Source organism: Leucoraja erinacea, chromosome 14, assembly GCF_028641065.1.
Source record: "Leucoraja erinacea ecotype New England chromosome 14, Leri_hhj_1, whole genome shotgun sequence".
Lineage (NCBI taxonomy): Eukaryota > Metazoa > Chordata > Chondrichthyes > Rajiformes > Rajidae > Leucoraja > Leucoraja erinaceus.
This window is the reverse complement of record NC_073390.1, coordinates 52,217,106-52,229,114: the sequence shown is the minus strand read 5'-3', so window position 1 is coordinate 52,229,114 and position 12,009 is coordinate 52,217,106. Positions and strand designations below refer to the sequence as shown.

At 46.0% G+C, this 12,009-nt stretch overlaps 1 protein-coding gene across 1 annotated transcript in view; it reads right to left on the bottom strand.

Moving 5' to 3' along the window:
* The window catches only part of LOC129703730 (SPRY domain-containing SOCS box protein 1-like), a 206,673-nt gene that overhangs the window by 115,842 nt on the left and 78,822 nt on the right, over window positions 1–12,009 (bottom strand). Inside the window, 1 exon segment of the mRNA XM_055646418.1 lies at window positions 651–816. The gene's annotated coding sequence lies outside the window, so the exon portion shown is untranslated.

The following is a 12,009-nucleotide window of genomic DNA, read 5'->3' as shown; positions in this document are numbered from 1 at the left end:
TACAAAGTAAATCCTGGGTCTGAAGAAGGGACTTGACCCGAAACATCACGGCGAGCTTCGGCGGCCAGCCTCGTGGTCAACGGTCGAAGAGGGCACAGGGAACTGCCGTGGGGGGGGGGGGGGGGGGGGTGAACAATGGAGGAACCTGGGGGGGGGGAGGGAGGGGGGTACCTTGTAACCTTCTCAGCAGCGTATGTGTCGACTATTTGCATAATTTGGGTTTGCAACCAAAGGATTTCACTGTGCTAATTAAATATACCATCCCCTTCCATATTCCTTTTCTCCAGAGATGACCTACTGTGTTACTTCAGCTTTTTGTGTCAATCTTCGGTTTAAATCAGCATCTGCAGCTCCTCCCTACAGCATTCATTCTGCCAAACTCATTTAACCAGAGATAAATATTTGGCTTGATGCATGACCCCCTTTGGCAACGAGTCCTGCAAAAGGGATTTGGACGGACAAGAAAGTGGCTTCCCCCTTTCGGCACTCGGTAGGGTGTGTGTAAATAATCGGTGGTTACAATTTCCAACTAGTAACTACTCGAACTGAACCACAGTTCAAATACACACACACAGGAGGGTGGGGGGGGGGGGGGGGGGGGGGGGGGGGGGGGGGAAGGGGGGCAAACTGAATTAACAAGAAACACTCACCATAAAACCTGCTAGGTGTTTGTGAGCAGATTTAGAAAGTCCACGACACCCCTAACTCATAAACATGCCGTGTTGTTTTCATGAAACTCTTGTTGAAGAAATCCCATTAAACTGGATACAAGATCAGATGCACTTTCTGTGAGGAATAATAGCAGCTTCGAGGAACCTAAAAAGGGAAAGAGAGAGGAAGATAGAAACTTGGACCAACTTAACAGGCATCGCAGTGGAAAACACAAGTCAGTGTAGGAGTCACCAGGAGTCATGTTTATTGTCATATACTGTATACAGGTACAAATTAAAATATTGCACGCAAGCAGATTACACACACACGCACACAGTCACACACACACAGTCACACACACACACACACACACAGTCACACACACACACACACACACACACACACAGTCACACACACAGTCACACACACAGTCACACACACACACAGTCACACACACAGTCACACACACACACACACACACAGTCACACACACAGTCACACACACAGTCACACACACAGTCACACACACACAGTCACACACACACAGTCACACACACACACAGTCACACACACACAGTCACACACACACAGTCACACACACACACACACACACACACACACACACAGTCACACACACACAGTCACACACACAGTCACACACACAGTCACACACACACACAGAGTCACACACACACACACAGTCACACACACACTCACAGTCACACACACACACACACAGTCACACACACACACACACACACACACACACACACACACACAGTCACACACACACACAGTCACACACACACAGTCACACACACACACACACAGTCACACACACACACACAGTCACACACACACAGTCACACACACACACACAGTCACACACACACAGTCACACACACAGCCAAAAGCAACTTATACAGTAATTCTACAAGGTACTGATAATAAAAAAGACAGTGCAAATTAAAATAAAGGGTTCAATATGAAGCACAATTAGTAAACTAGTCCACAGTAATGCAAAAGGTGGTCCATGCTGTTCAGTTTCTGGGATCAGCAGCAAAGTGGGACAGAGTTGCTTCTTGGCTCTGTGTGAAGTAACTCCGTCAGGCAGGCAGATCAGCCAAAGCAAAACTGGCAGGCTAAACGCACCAACTACTTCAGATAAAGCATGTACCTTTCATCACAGGGCTGCCTTAAAATACTTTGTTTTCAGGGAGAGAGAGAGAGAGGAGAGAAAGGGGGAGGAGAGAGAGAGAGAGAGAGGGAGGAGAGAGAAAGAGGAGAGAGAAGATTAGGGAGGGAGGAGAGAGAGGGTAGAGAGAGAGTATGGAGAGAGAGGAGAGAGAGAGAGGAGAGAGAGAGAGAGGAGAGAGAAGGAGAGAGAGAGGGAGAGAGAGGGAGAGAGGGGAGAGAGGGGAGAGAGGGGAGGAGAGAGAGAGAGAGGGAGAGAGGGGAGAGGGGGGAGAGAGGGGAGAGAGGGGAGGGAGAGGGAGAGAGGGGGAGAGAGGAGAGGAGAGGAGGGGAGAGGGGAGGGGAGAGAGGAGAGGGAGAGAGGAGAGGGAGGGAGGGAGAGGAGAGAGAGAGGAGAGGAGAGGAGAGAGGGAGAGAGAGGGGAGAGAGAGGGAGAGAGAGGAGGAGGAGAGAGGGAGGAGAGGGAGGAGAGGGAGGAGAGGGAGGAGAAGGAGAGAGAGAGGGAGGAGAGAGGAGGAGAGGAGAGAGAGGGAGAGAGAGAGCAGCAGCAACGGCGGATGAGATGAAGCTAGTGCAATGCCCACAGCCTTGAAAGCTGATCTCATGACATGGGGACACACAGGGGAATGGGGAACAGATGGTGGTGCCTTTGCCCCAACCCCTGCACACAGGCTTGCCGTTCGGCAACATCACTCTTTATGTCATGTACACCCTTGGAAAACCAATCTGCTCGCAGAGGGTGTTAACACGCATGCAGAGTGGCGACTCAACAAAACGGAGACCAAATGCCGTCCTTAGAGCCGGAGACAGTGAAGAGCCTCCGCAGGGAGCCATCTGTGGCCCGTTTGCACCCTGGCAGATTGGCATAGGTATGAATTGGCACCTTGAGACTTAGCACAAAGGCTGCCTATTGTGTTGTGCTTGGAGGGGGGAGAGGACGGGGGACAGACAGCTTCTGGTTACACACAAGCAGTGCGCATTAGGAGGGAGTCTCTCAGCTGGCAGACGCCAAGACAGATGGTAAACAATAAAAGTAAAAGCATTCAAGTCCAGGATGATTTCCAAGTAGCAATATATTATGTTCAGAAACACAATGGAAGCAGGAAAAAAAACTCCAATTAATTTTGTAAACATATGTCTGAGAGTGAATGTGGGCCAGCAGGCAAAAGCACCCACCTCCTAAACAAATAGAAACCTTCCCTCAATCTCAACTCGCTTTTTACTACAGCTTTTTGTGCCTGCTTTTTAAAAAAAAATTTAATTGCCTTAAAGTTGCATATTGGTCCTTTAAAAGCTGAAGCACGTGGCTTCTTCTGGAAAGAAAGTTTTACTCAAAATTCAATGCAAATTGAATTAATGGTTTAAATGACAAAACTAAAGTGAGGGAGGGAAAGATTATGTGAACTTTAATTATCTATTAAAGGTTTAATAAACCTGATGTTTGCAATAGATACTACACAAAGTAACATAGAAACATAGAAATGCAGGTGCAGGAGAAATAGGCCATTTAGATTCGGCCCTTCGAGCCTGCACACAATGTTCAATATGATCATGGCTGATCAAAATCCAACTCAGTACAGGCAGCTCCCGTACCTGCCTTCTCTCCATACCTTCCAGGTCACAGATCCCCTTAATCGCCACAAGGGGTTATCTTAACTCCCTCTTAATGCTAGCCAAGGAACTGTGGCCTCAACTGGGCAAATGTTTGGCAGATGCAGTTCCAGAGATTGACCACTCTCTTTGGTGGCAAAAAAGTTCTTCAGACATCTCGGTTTTAAAGGATTTGGGAAAGGGGGAGAAGCTGTGACCCCTTGTCATGGTACTTCCCTAACATCGAAGGAGCAATGCTTCCTGCATCTAGCCTGTCCAAAAGCGAATGGTAAGAAGCTTTGTAAAAGTTTGATAAGATCAGAGAGGTCTCAACTCAGTCCTAAAATCTAGAGAGTATAAACCAAGTCTATCCAGTCTTTCTTCATAAGACAGTCCTGACATCCCAGGAATCAGTCTGGTGAACCGTCTCTGCACTCCCTCTATGGCAAAGATGATTTTTACACCCTGCAGTTGCATATGTGAGAAATAAGACTTTATTGAACATGACTTGGCAGATCAGGTCACAATGTGTAAGAAATAACTGGTTTAAATCGAAGGTAAATACAAAATGCTGGAGTAACTCAGCGGGTGAGGCAGCTTCTCTGGAGAGAAGGAATGGGTGACATTTCAGGTCGAGATCCTTCTTCAGATCAGGTCACAGAGTCTCCTGCCCAGAGTTGGTGAATCGAGACCCAGGGGGTTAGGGTTAGGAGGGTTTCGGCCCGAAACGTTGCCTATCTCCTTCACTCCATAGATGCTGCTGCACCCGCTGAGTTTCTCCAGCATTTTTGTCTACTTTGCGATTTTCCAGCATCTGCAGTTCCTTCTTAAACACGAGACCCAGAGGGCACAGGTTTACGATGAAGGGGAAGAAGATTTAATAGGAATCCAAGGGGTAACTTTGACGTTAAACGGTGGTGGATGTATGGGACAAGCTGCCAGAGGAGATAGTTGAGGCAGGGACTTTCCCCAAACAGTTAGACAGGTACGGACAGGTTTGGAGGGACATGGAGCAAATGCGGGCAGGTGGGACTAGTGTAGCCGGGACACAGTTGACCAGTGTGGGCAAGTAGGGCTGAAGGGCCTGTTTCCACACTGTGGAACACGGATTGGCTACTGTTCGGGTCCAGACCCCTTCAGATCTTTGTTATACAATACAACGTGATTTAATTTAAATCACCAAAACAATATTCAAGCTCGGCTGCTGCAGTTAAGTAAAATATATTGCTACAAACCCCAATGTTTGTGAATGCACGGATGGTTTATATTTTAGATGTTAGCCGTGTGTAATTAATAGACACGACTTGGAGAATGTATTTTCTACATGGCCCCTTTAATCAGATTCGATTTGAGACGAGCTGGGATGAAGGGGCGGGGACGGGCAGATTAGACAAGCACATATGGTGCATTACAAATCAGTTCAACCCACTGCCATGTGCCGCTAATCTCTGGATCCAGGCCATAGCACCTGCAACGATGGGACTAAGTCATTATTTCATGGGTCAAAGGCTGGGTATAAAATCCATGCAAATGTGATGCTACCAGGTGGTCTGCAGATGCTCTGGTGGTCCTACGCGATACATTTCTCACCTCGTCTACAAAAAACCAGCATTGCACTCGCAAGTTTCAAACCTTCGAAAGTCAGGGAGCTTTCAATGCCAAACCAATCAGCCACAATCCCCAATAAAACAGTCTGAAGAAGGGTCTCGACCCCCCCACACCACCTCCAGTTTAAATTGCATTTGGAATATTTTGGTGGGGGCCAAGAAACCAATAACCAAGTCACCCATTCCTTCTCTCCAGAGATGCCGCCTGTCCCGCTGAGTTACTCCAGCTTTTTGTGTGTGTGTCGGTATCATTCCCCCACAAGCAACAACGTTGTCGAACCATCTGCGCAAATGCACCAAAAAAACCCACGTCTTGGGGATTGGACGGGCGGAAAATAAATGAACACTTTGGAAAAGTTACCGTCTAGGGTGTGATCCCGATACGAGACGCATTGCTCCAAGCCCCTTATCCTGTGTCCTTATAGAGCGGTTTTCCAATGAAAAACGTAGCAATTAGGCAGCTTTCACCATTACAATTCTTGCTAACAACACACTTTTGGATGCACAAGAAATTGCAGATGCCCAAATATCTTCAGCGCATTAAATTAAGATGAGCATTTCAAGAAGGTGGGATTTAACATTCAATTTCGATTCTGCATCTTTATCGCCCTCTAACGGCTCAAGGGACCTGTTTCCAAATTAACATTCAATCAAAGACCCACTCCTTTCCAGCGAATTTGATACGTTAATATAAAATAAATATTTACTTCATTTACTAAACTAAACAATAAGTGTGAAGAAGAAGATTCTCGAACCAAAACTCACCAGAGATTTTAGTTAAGAAGGAACTGCAGATGCTGGGAAATCGAAGGTAGACAAAACACAAATGCTGGAGAAACTCAGCATCTGTGGAGCGAAGGAAATAGGCGACGTTTCGGATCGAGACCCTACCAGAGATTTTGGTATCTCTAATGATCTAGAGATCTTCAATCCAGAGATGGGGTCTGAAGAAGGGTTTCGTCCCGAAACGTTGCCTATTTCCTTCGCTCCATAGATGCTGCTGCACCCGCTGAGTTTCTCCAGCATTTTGTATCCATCTTCGGTTTAGAAACATAGAAATTAGGTGCAGGAGTAGGCCATTCAGCCCTTCGAGCCTGCTCTGCCATTCAATATGATCATGGCTGATCATCCAACTCAGTATCCTGTACCTGCCTTCTCTCCATACCCTCTGATCCCCTTAGCCACAAGGGCCACATCTAACTCCCTCTTAAATATAGCCAATGAACTGGCCTCGACTACCCTCTGTGGCAGAGAGTTCCAGAGATTCACCGCTCTCTGTGTGAAAAAAGTTCTTCTCATCTCGGTTTTAAAGGATTTCCCCCTTATCCTTAAGCTGTGATCCCGTGTCCTGGACTTCCCCAACATCGGGAGCAATCTTCCTGCATCCAGCCTGTCCAACCCCTTAAGAACTTTGTAAGTTTCTATAAGAACCCCTCTCAATCTCCTAAACTCTAGAGAGTATAAACCAAGTCTATCCATTCTTTCTTCATAAAACAGTCCTGACATCCCAGGAATCAGTCTGGCGAACGTTCTCTGTACTCCCTCAATGGCAATAATGTCCTTCCTCAGATTTGGAGACCAAAACTGTACACAATACTCCAGGTGTGGTCTCACCAAGACCCTGTACAACTGCAGTAGAACCTCCCTGCTCCTATACTCAAATCCTTTTGCTATGAAAGCTAACATACCATTCGCTTTCTTCACTGCCTGCTGCACCTGCATGCCTACTTTCAATGACTGGTGTACCATGACACCCAGATCTCGCTGCATCTCCCCTTTTCCTAGTCGGCCACCATTTAGATAATAGTCAGCTTTCCCGTTTTTGCCACCAAAATGGATAACCTCACATTTATCTACATTATACTGCATCTGCCAAACATTTGCCCACTCACTGATTTAAACCAGTATTTACAGTTCCTTCCTATTGATTTTGTGTCTATCTTCAGCTTAAGCCAGCCAGCATCTGCAGTTCCTTCTCACACTAAACAATGGCAACTGTGTTACAAGCTTATTAATCGCCAGCCAGTTAGTGAGCTGGTGACCTTCCTGTAGCATATAGTAGGCAGAGAGTAGGCAAACATCACCTCAAGTCTATTTTGCGAGTAAGATTGTGGCTGCAGTCATATCCAATTTCATCCCCGCTCATCACCAATTCTCTTTGTATCCATAATATCAATTGGCCTCCATCCCGAATACACACAATGACTGAGCATCGACAGTCCTCTTAGGAAGGGAAACCACAAAGATTCGCAACCCACCAGACAAACAAATACATTTCAATGGAGTCATTAGAAAATCCAAATGTTGAAATCTTGAGGGGGATAAAAGCAAGGTGCTGGAGGAACTCAAGGTGCTGGATATCTACAGATACTACAGATCAGTCTGAATAAGGGTTTCGGCCCAAAACGTCACCCATTTCCTTCGCTCCATAGATGCTGCTGCACCCGCTGAGTTTCTTCAGCATTTTTGTGTACCTTCGATCTTCCAGCATCTGCAGTTCCTTCTTGAACACTGCTGGAGGAACTCAGCAGGTTAGGCAGCATATGTGGAAGGAATGGGCAGGTGACATTTCAGGCTGGTTCAACAGAGTGAGGAGAAGGGGAGTCATGACCCCACAATGTAGAAACAAAGAACTACAGATACCAATGATAGACACAAAAGTGCTGGAGTAACTCAACTGGTCAGGCAGCATCTGTGGAGAAAAATAATAATAGGTGACGTTTCAGGTCTGAAGAATGGTCCCGACTCTAAACGTCACCTATCCTTTTTCTCCTGAGTTGCTGGCTGGCCCGTTGAGTTACTTCAGAACTTTGTGGTTCTGAAGTAACTCCTGGTTCTCTTGTGGGAGACTGAATGCATCACCATCAGTTTATCAATAAATGGAAAGCCAAAAAAACAGAAACCCTAAATAACAACAGAAAATGCCGGATGCTGACTAACCCACTTAAAGTTTCCAAGATGGTCTGCTTTTTTTAAAAATTTTGAACAATATTTTATTTGTTGGCCTGCAGAAGGTTAATGGTTAAGTGATATTCAGTGGCCAAGTGAAATCAGTTAAAAGCAGGCTCATGCCAAACTTGAGAGTGTAAAACCTCAAAACTGCACGAGTAAAATATGTGCTTTGATACATATAAGCACAGCTGTTTGCTTTTCATTAGACAGCTATCAAAACAGAAGGAGGAAAGCTGTGATTCTTTGTGAGAAGGATGGGGGATGGGGGATGGGGGAGGAGGAGAGGAGCCAAAATGATTAGTCATGCCTTACACCAGGTCATTTGCATCACTCAGCTTCACTCGATAGTCCTTTATTTACTCTTTAGTTTGGTTTAGTTTATAGGGTGATTTCACCAAAGGTCAAATGAGCGTAGATCCCCCCTCACGTGACCGAAAAATTTAACTGGAGGACATATGTCACTTCAGGTACATGTTAGTGAATGGGGAAACACGCACTTTCACACCCGTTAAAAACATGGGAAACGGCCGATATTTGAGCTGCAATTTACTGTGCTAGGCGGGGTGACCGTGAAGCACAGCGACCTAAATTTTAGGCAAAAAAAAAGATAGAAAGTAAGGTAATTACTTAAGGTAATCGCGTTTGCTCGCTGAATTTCATCAAAAGTAAGGCATTATTGACTTACTTTTGATGAAATTCAGCGAGCAAACGCGATAATTACCGATATTTTGGACCTTTAAATCTCCACGGCAAACGTCTGCTAAGCACTTCCGCTGTTTTTCCACCTTCAGTTCCCTCTTGTAACTACCTTACTTTCTATCTTTTTTTTTGCCTGAAAATTTAGGTCGCTGTGCTTCACGGTCACCCCGACTAGCACAGAAAATTGCAGCTCAAAAACTGGCCGTTTTCCATGTTTTTAACGGGTGGGAAAGTGCGTGTTTTCCCATTCACTAACATGTACCGGATGTATAACATGTACTCCAGTTGAGATTTTCGGTCACGTGGGTGCGGATCTACGCTCCAGTGACCTTTCGTGAAATCACCCTATTGTCACGTGCACCTGATAACGTTTTTAGTTCGATAGAGAGATACAGAAACAGGCCATTTGGCCCACCCAGTCCTACTTGCACACACTGGGGATAGTTTTGCCAAAGCCAATTAACCTACAAACATGTACGTCTTTGGAGTGTTGGAGGAAACCAGAGCACCACGAGGTACAGCAGACAGTGAAGAAAGCAAATGGCATGTTGGCCTTTATAACAAGAAGAATCAAATATAGGAGCAAAGAGGTCCTTCTGCAGATGTACAGAGCCCTAGTGAGACCACACCTGGAGTATTGTGCGCAGTTTTGGTCCCCTAATTTGAGGAAAGACATTCTTGCTATTGAGGGAGTGCAGCGTAGGTTTACAAGGTTAATTCCCGGGATGGCGGGACTGTAATACGCTGAGAGAATGGAGCAGCTGGGCTTGTAAACTCTGGAGTTTAGAAGGATGAGAGGATATCTAATTGAAACATATAAGATTGTTAAGGGTTTGGACATGCTAGAGGCAGGAAACATTTTCCCGATGCTGGGGGAGTCCAGAACCAGGGGCCACAGTTTAAGAATAAGGAGTAAGCCATTTAGAATGGAGATGAGGAAACACTTTTTCTCACAGAGAGTGGTGAGTCTGTGGAATTCTCTGCCTCAGAGGACGGTGGAGGCAGGTTCCCTGGATGCTTTCAAGAGAGAGCTGGATAGGGCTCTTAAAAATTGCGGAGTCAGGGGATATGGGGAGAAGGCAGGAACGGGGTACTGATTGGGGATGATCAGCCATGATCACATTGAATGGCGGTGCTGGCTCGAAGGGCCGAATGGCCGACTCCTGCACATATTGTCTATTGTCACTCGGAGAAAACCCACACAGGTCACGGGGAGAAAGTACAAACTCCAAATGGACAGCACCCGTGGTCAGGATTGAACCCAGGTCCCTGCCACTGTAAAGCAGCAACTCTACCGCTGCACCACCGTGCCGCTCGCTAACCAGTCAGCAGAAATACTATACATGATTTAAATCGAGCCATCCACAGTGTCCACATACATGATAAAGGGAATAACGTTTAGTGCAAGATAAAGTCCAGTGAAGTCTGATTAAAGACATTCCGAGCGTCTCCGATAATAGCTCGGGAACCCTCTCTAGTTGTTGATAGAATGGTTCAGTTGCCTGATAACAGCTGGGTAGAAAAACACAGACAAAATAAGTTGTGCAACCCATTTTAGCAGAGGTTTTCTAAAGGACCGTCTCAAACATAATTTCTGACTAGCTTACATCGGGCAAGGAAACCAATTACAAGCTTGGTCAAAGAGAGAGGTTTTAAGGAGAGTCCTAAAGTCAAAACTAGAGACAGAGGTTGAAAGAGGGAGAGGGATCAAGTTTCCGAATACAAAATCACACACAAAAAAAAAATCCCCATTGCACCTGCGATTATTTTTGTTCTGTTGCCTGGTTACTGAGGTTCCACAATGAGCTTTGTCCTTTCATGATTGTGAAATCCCCCATTAAATCACCCCCCAGCTTTTGCCAGTACCAGGGGAACAATCTGCTATTACCTGCTGGATAAATAGACTATAGACAATAGGTGCAGGAGTAGGCCATTCGGCCCTTCGAGCCAGCACCGCCATTCATAGAAACATAGAAACATAGAAGTTAGGTGCAGGAGTAGGCCATTCGGCCCTTCGAGCCTGCACCGCCATTCAATATGATCATGGCTGATCATCCAACTCAGTATCCCGTACCTGACTTCTCTCCATACCCCCTGATCCCCTTAGCCACAAGGGCCACATCTAACTCCCTCTTAAATATAGCCAATGAACTGGCCTCAACTACCCTCTGTGGCAGAGAGTTCCAGAGATTCACCACTCTCTGTGTGAAAAAAGTTCTTCTCATCTCGGTTTTAAAGGATTTCCCCCTTATCCTTAAGCTGTGACCCCTTGTCCTGGACTTCCCTAACATCGGGAACAATCTTCCTGCATCTAGCCTGTCCAACCCCTTCATGGCTGATCATCCCCAATCAGTACCCCGTTCCTGCCTTCTCCCCATATCCCCTGATTCCGCTATTTTTAAGAGCCCTATCTAGCTCTCTCTTGAAAGCATCCAGAGAACTGGCCTCCACCGCCCTCTGAGGCAGAGAATTCCACAGACTCACAACTCTCTGTGAGAAAAAGCGTTTCCTCGTCTCCATTTTAAATGGCTTACTCCTTATTCTTAAACTGTGGCCCCTGGTTCTGCTCCCCCAACAGCGGGAACGTGTTTCCTGCCTCTAGCGTGTCCAAGCTCTTAACAATCTCTTAAATTCAGTGAAATAGACATTATTTCAACAACTTAGATTGTACAAATAAAGAACTGCAGATGCTGGTTTATACCAAAGATAGACACAAAGTGCTGGAGTAACTCAGCAGTTCCGGCAGCATTTATGGAGAAAAAGGATGGGTCACGTGACGTTCAGGTTGGGACCCTTCTTCAGACTGAGAGTCAGGAGAGAGGGTGCCTCAAGATATGGAAGGGTCAGGTGTGAAAACGACATATCAAAGCAGACATTTATAAGGAAGTGTAGACCTTTTCTTCTTGAAGACTGAAGAAGGGTCTCGACCCGAAACATCACCCATTCCTTCTCTCCAGAGATGCTGCCTGTCCCGCTGAGTTACTCCAGCATTTTGTGTTCAAGAAGGAACTGCAGATGCTGGAAAATCGAAGGTTGGCAAAATTGCTGGAGAAACTCAGCGAGTGCGGCAACATCTATGGAACGAAGGAAATGGGCGACGTTTCGGGCCGAAACCCTTCATTTTGTGTCCATCATCTGGTCTTGATTCCCTCACCTCAGTACAAGACTATGCGATTTGTATAGTGTAGTTGTGTCATGTAATTGTGTAGTGGATCACCATTCCCCCAATATTGAGAATGGACCCCCTCAAACACATTCAATTGTGTTTCAAACCTCATATCCCTCACAGTGCTGTTTTCAAGTGATGTGATCTTGA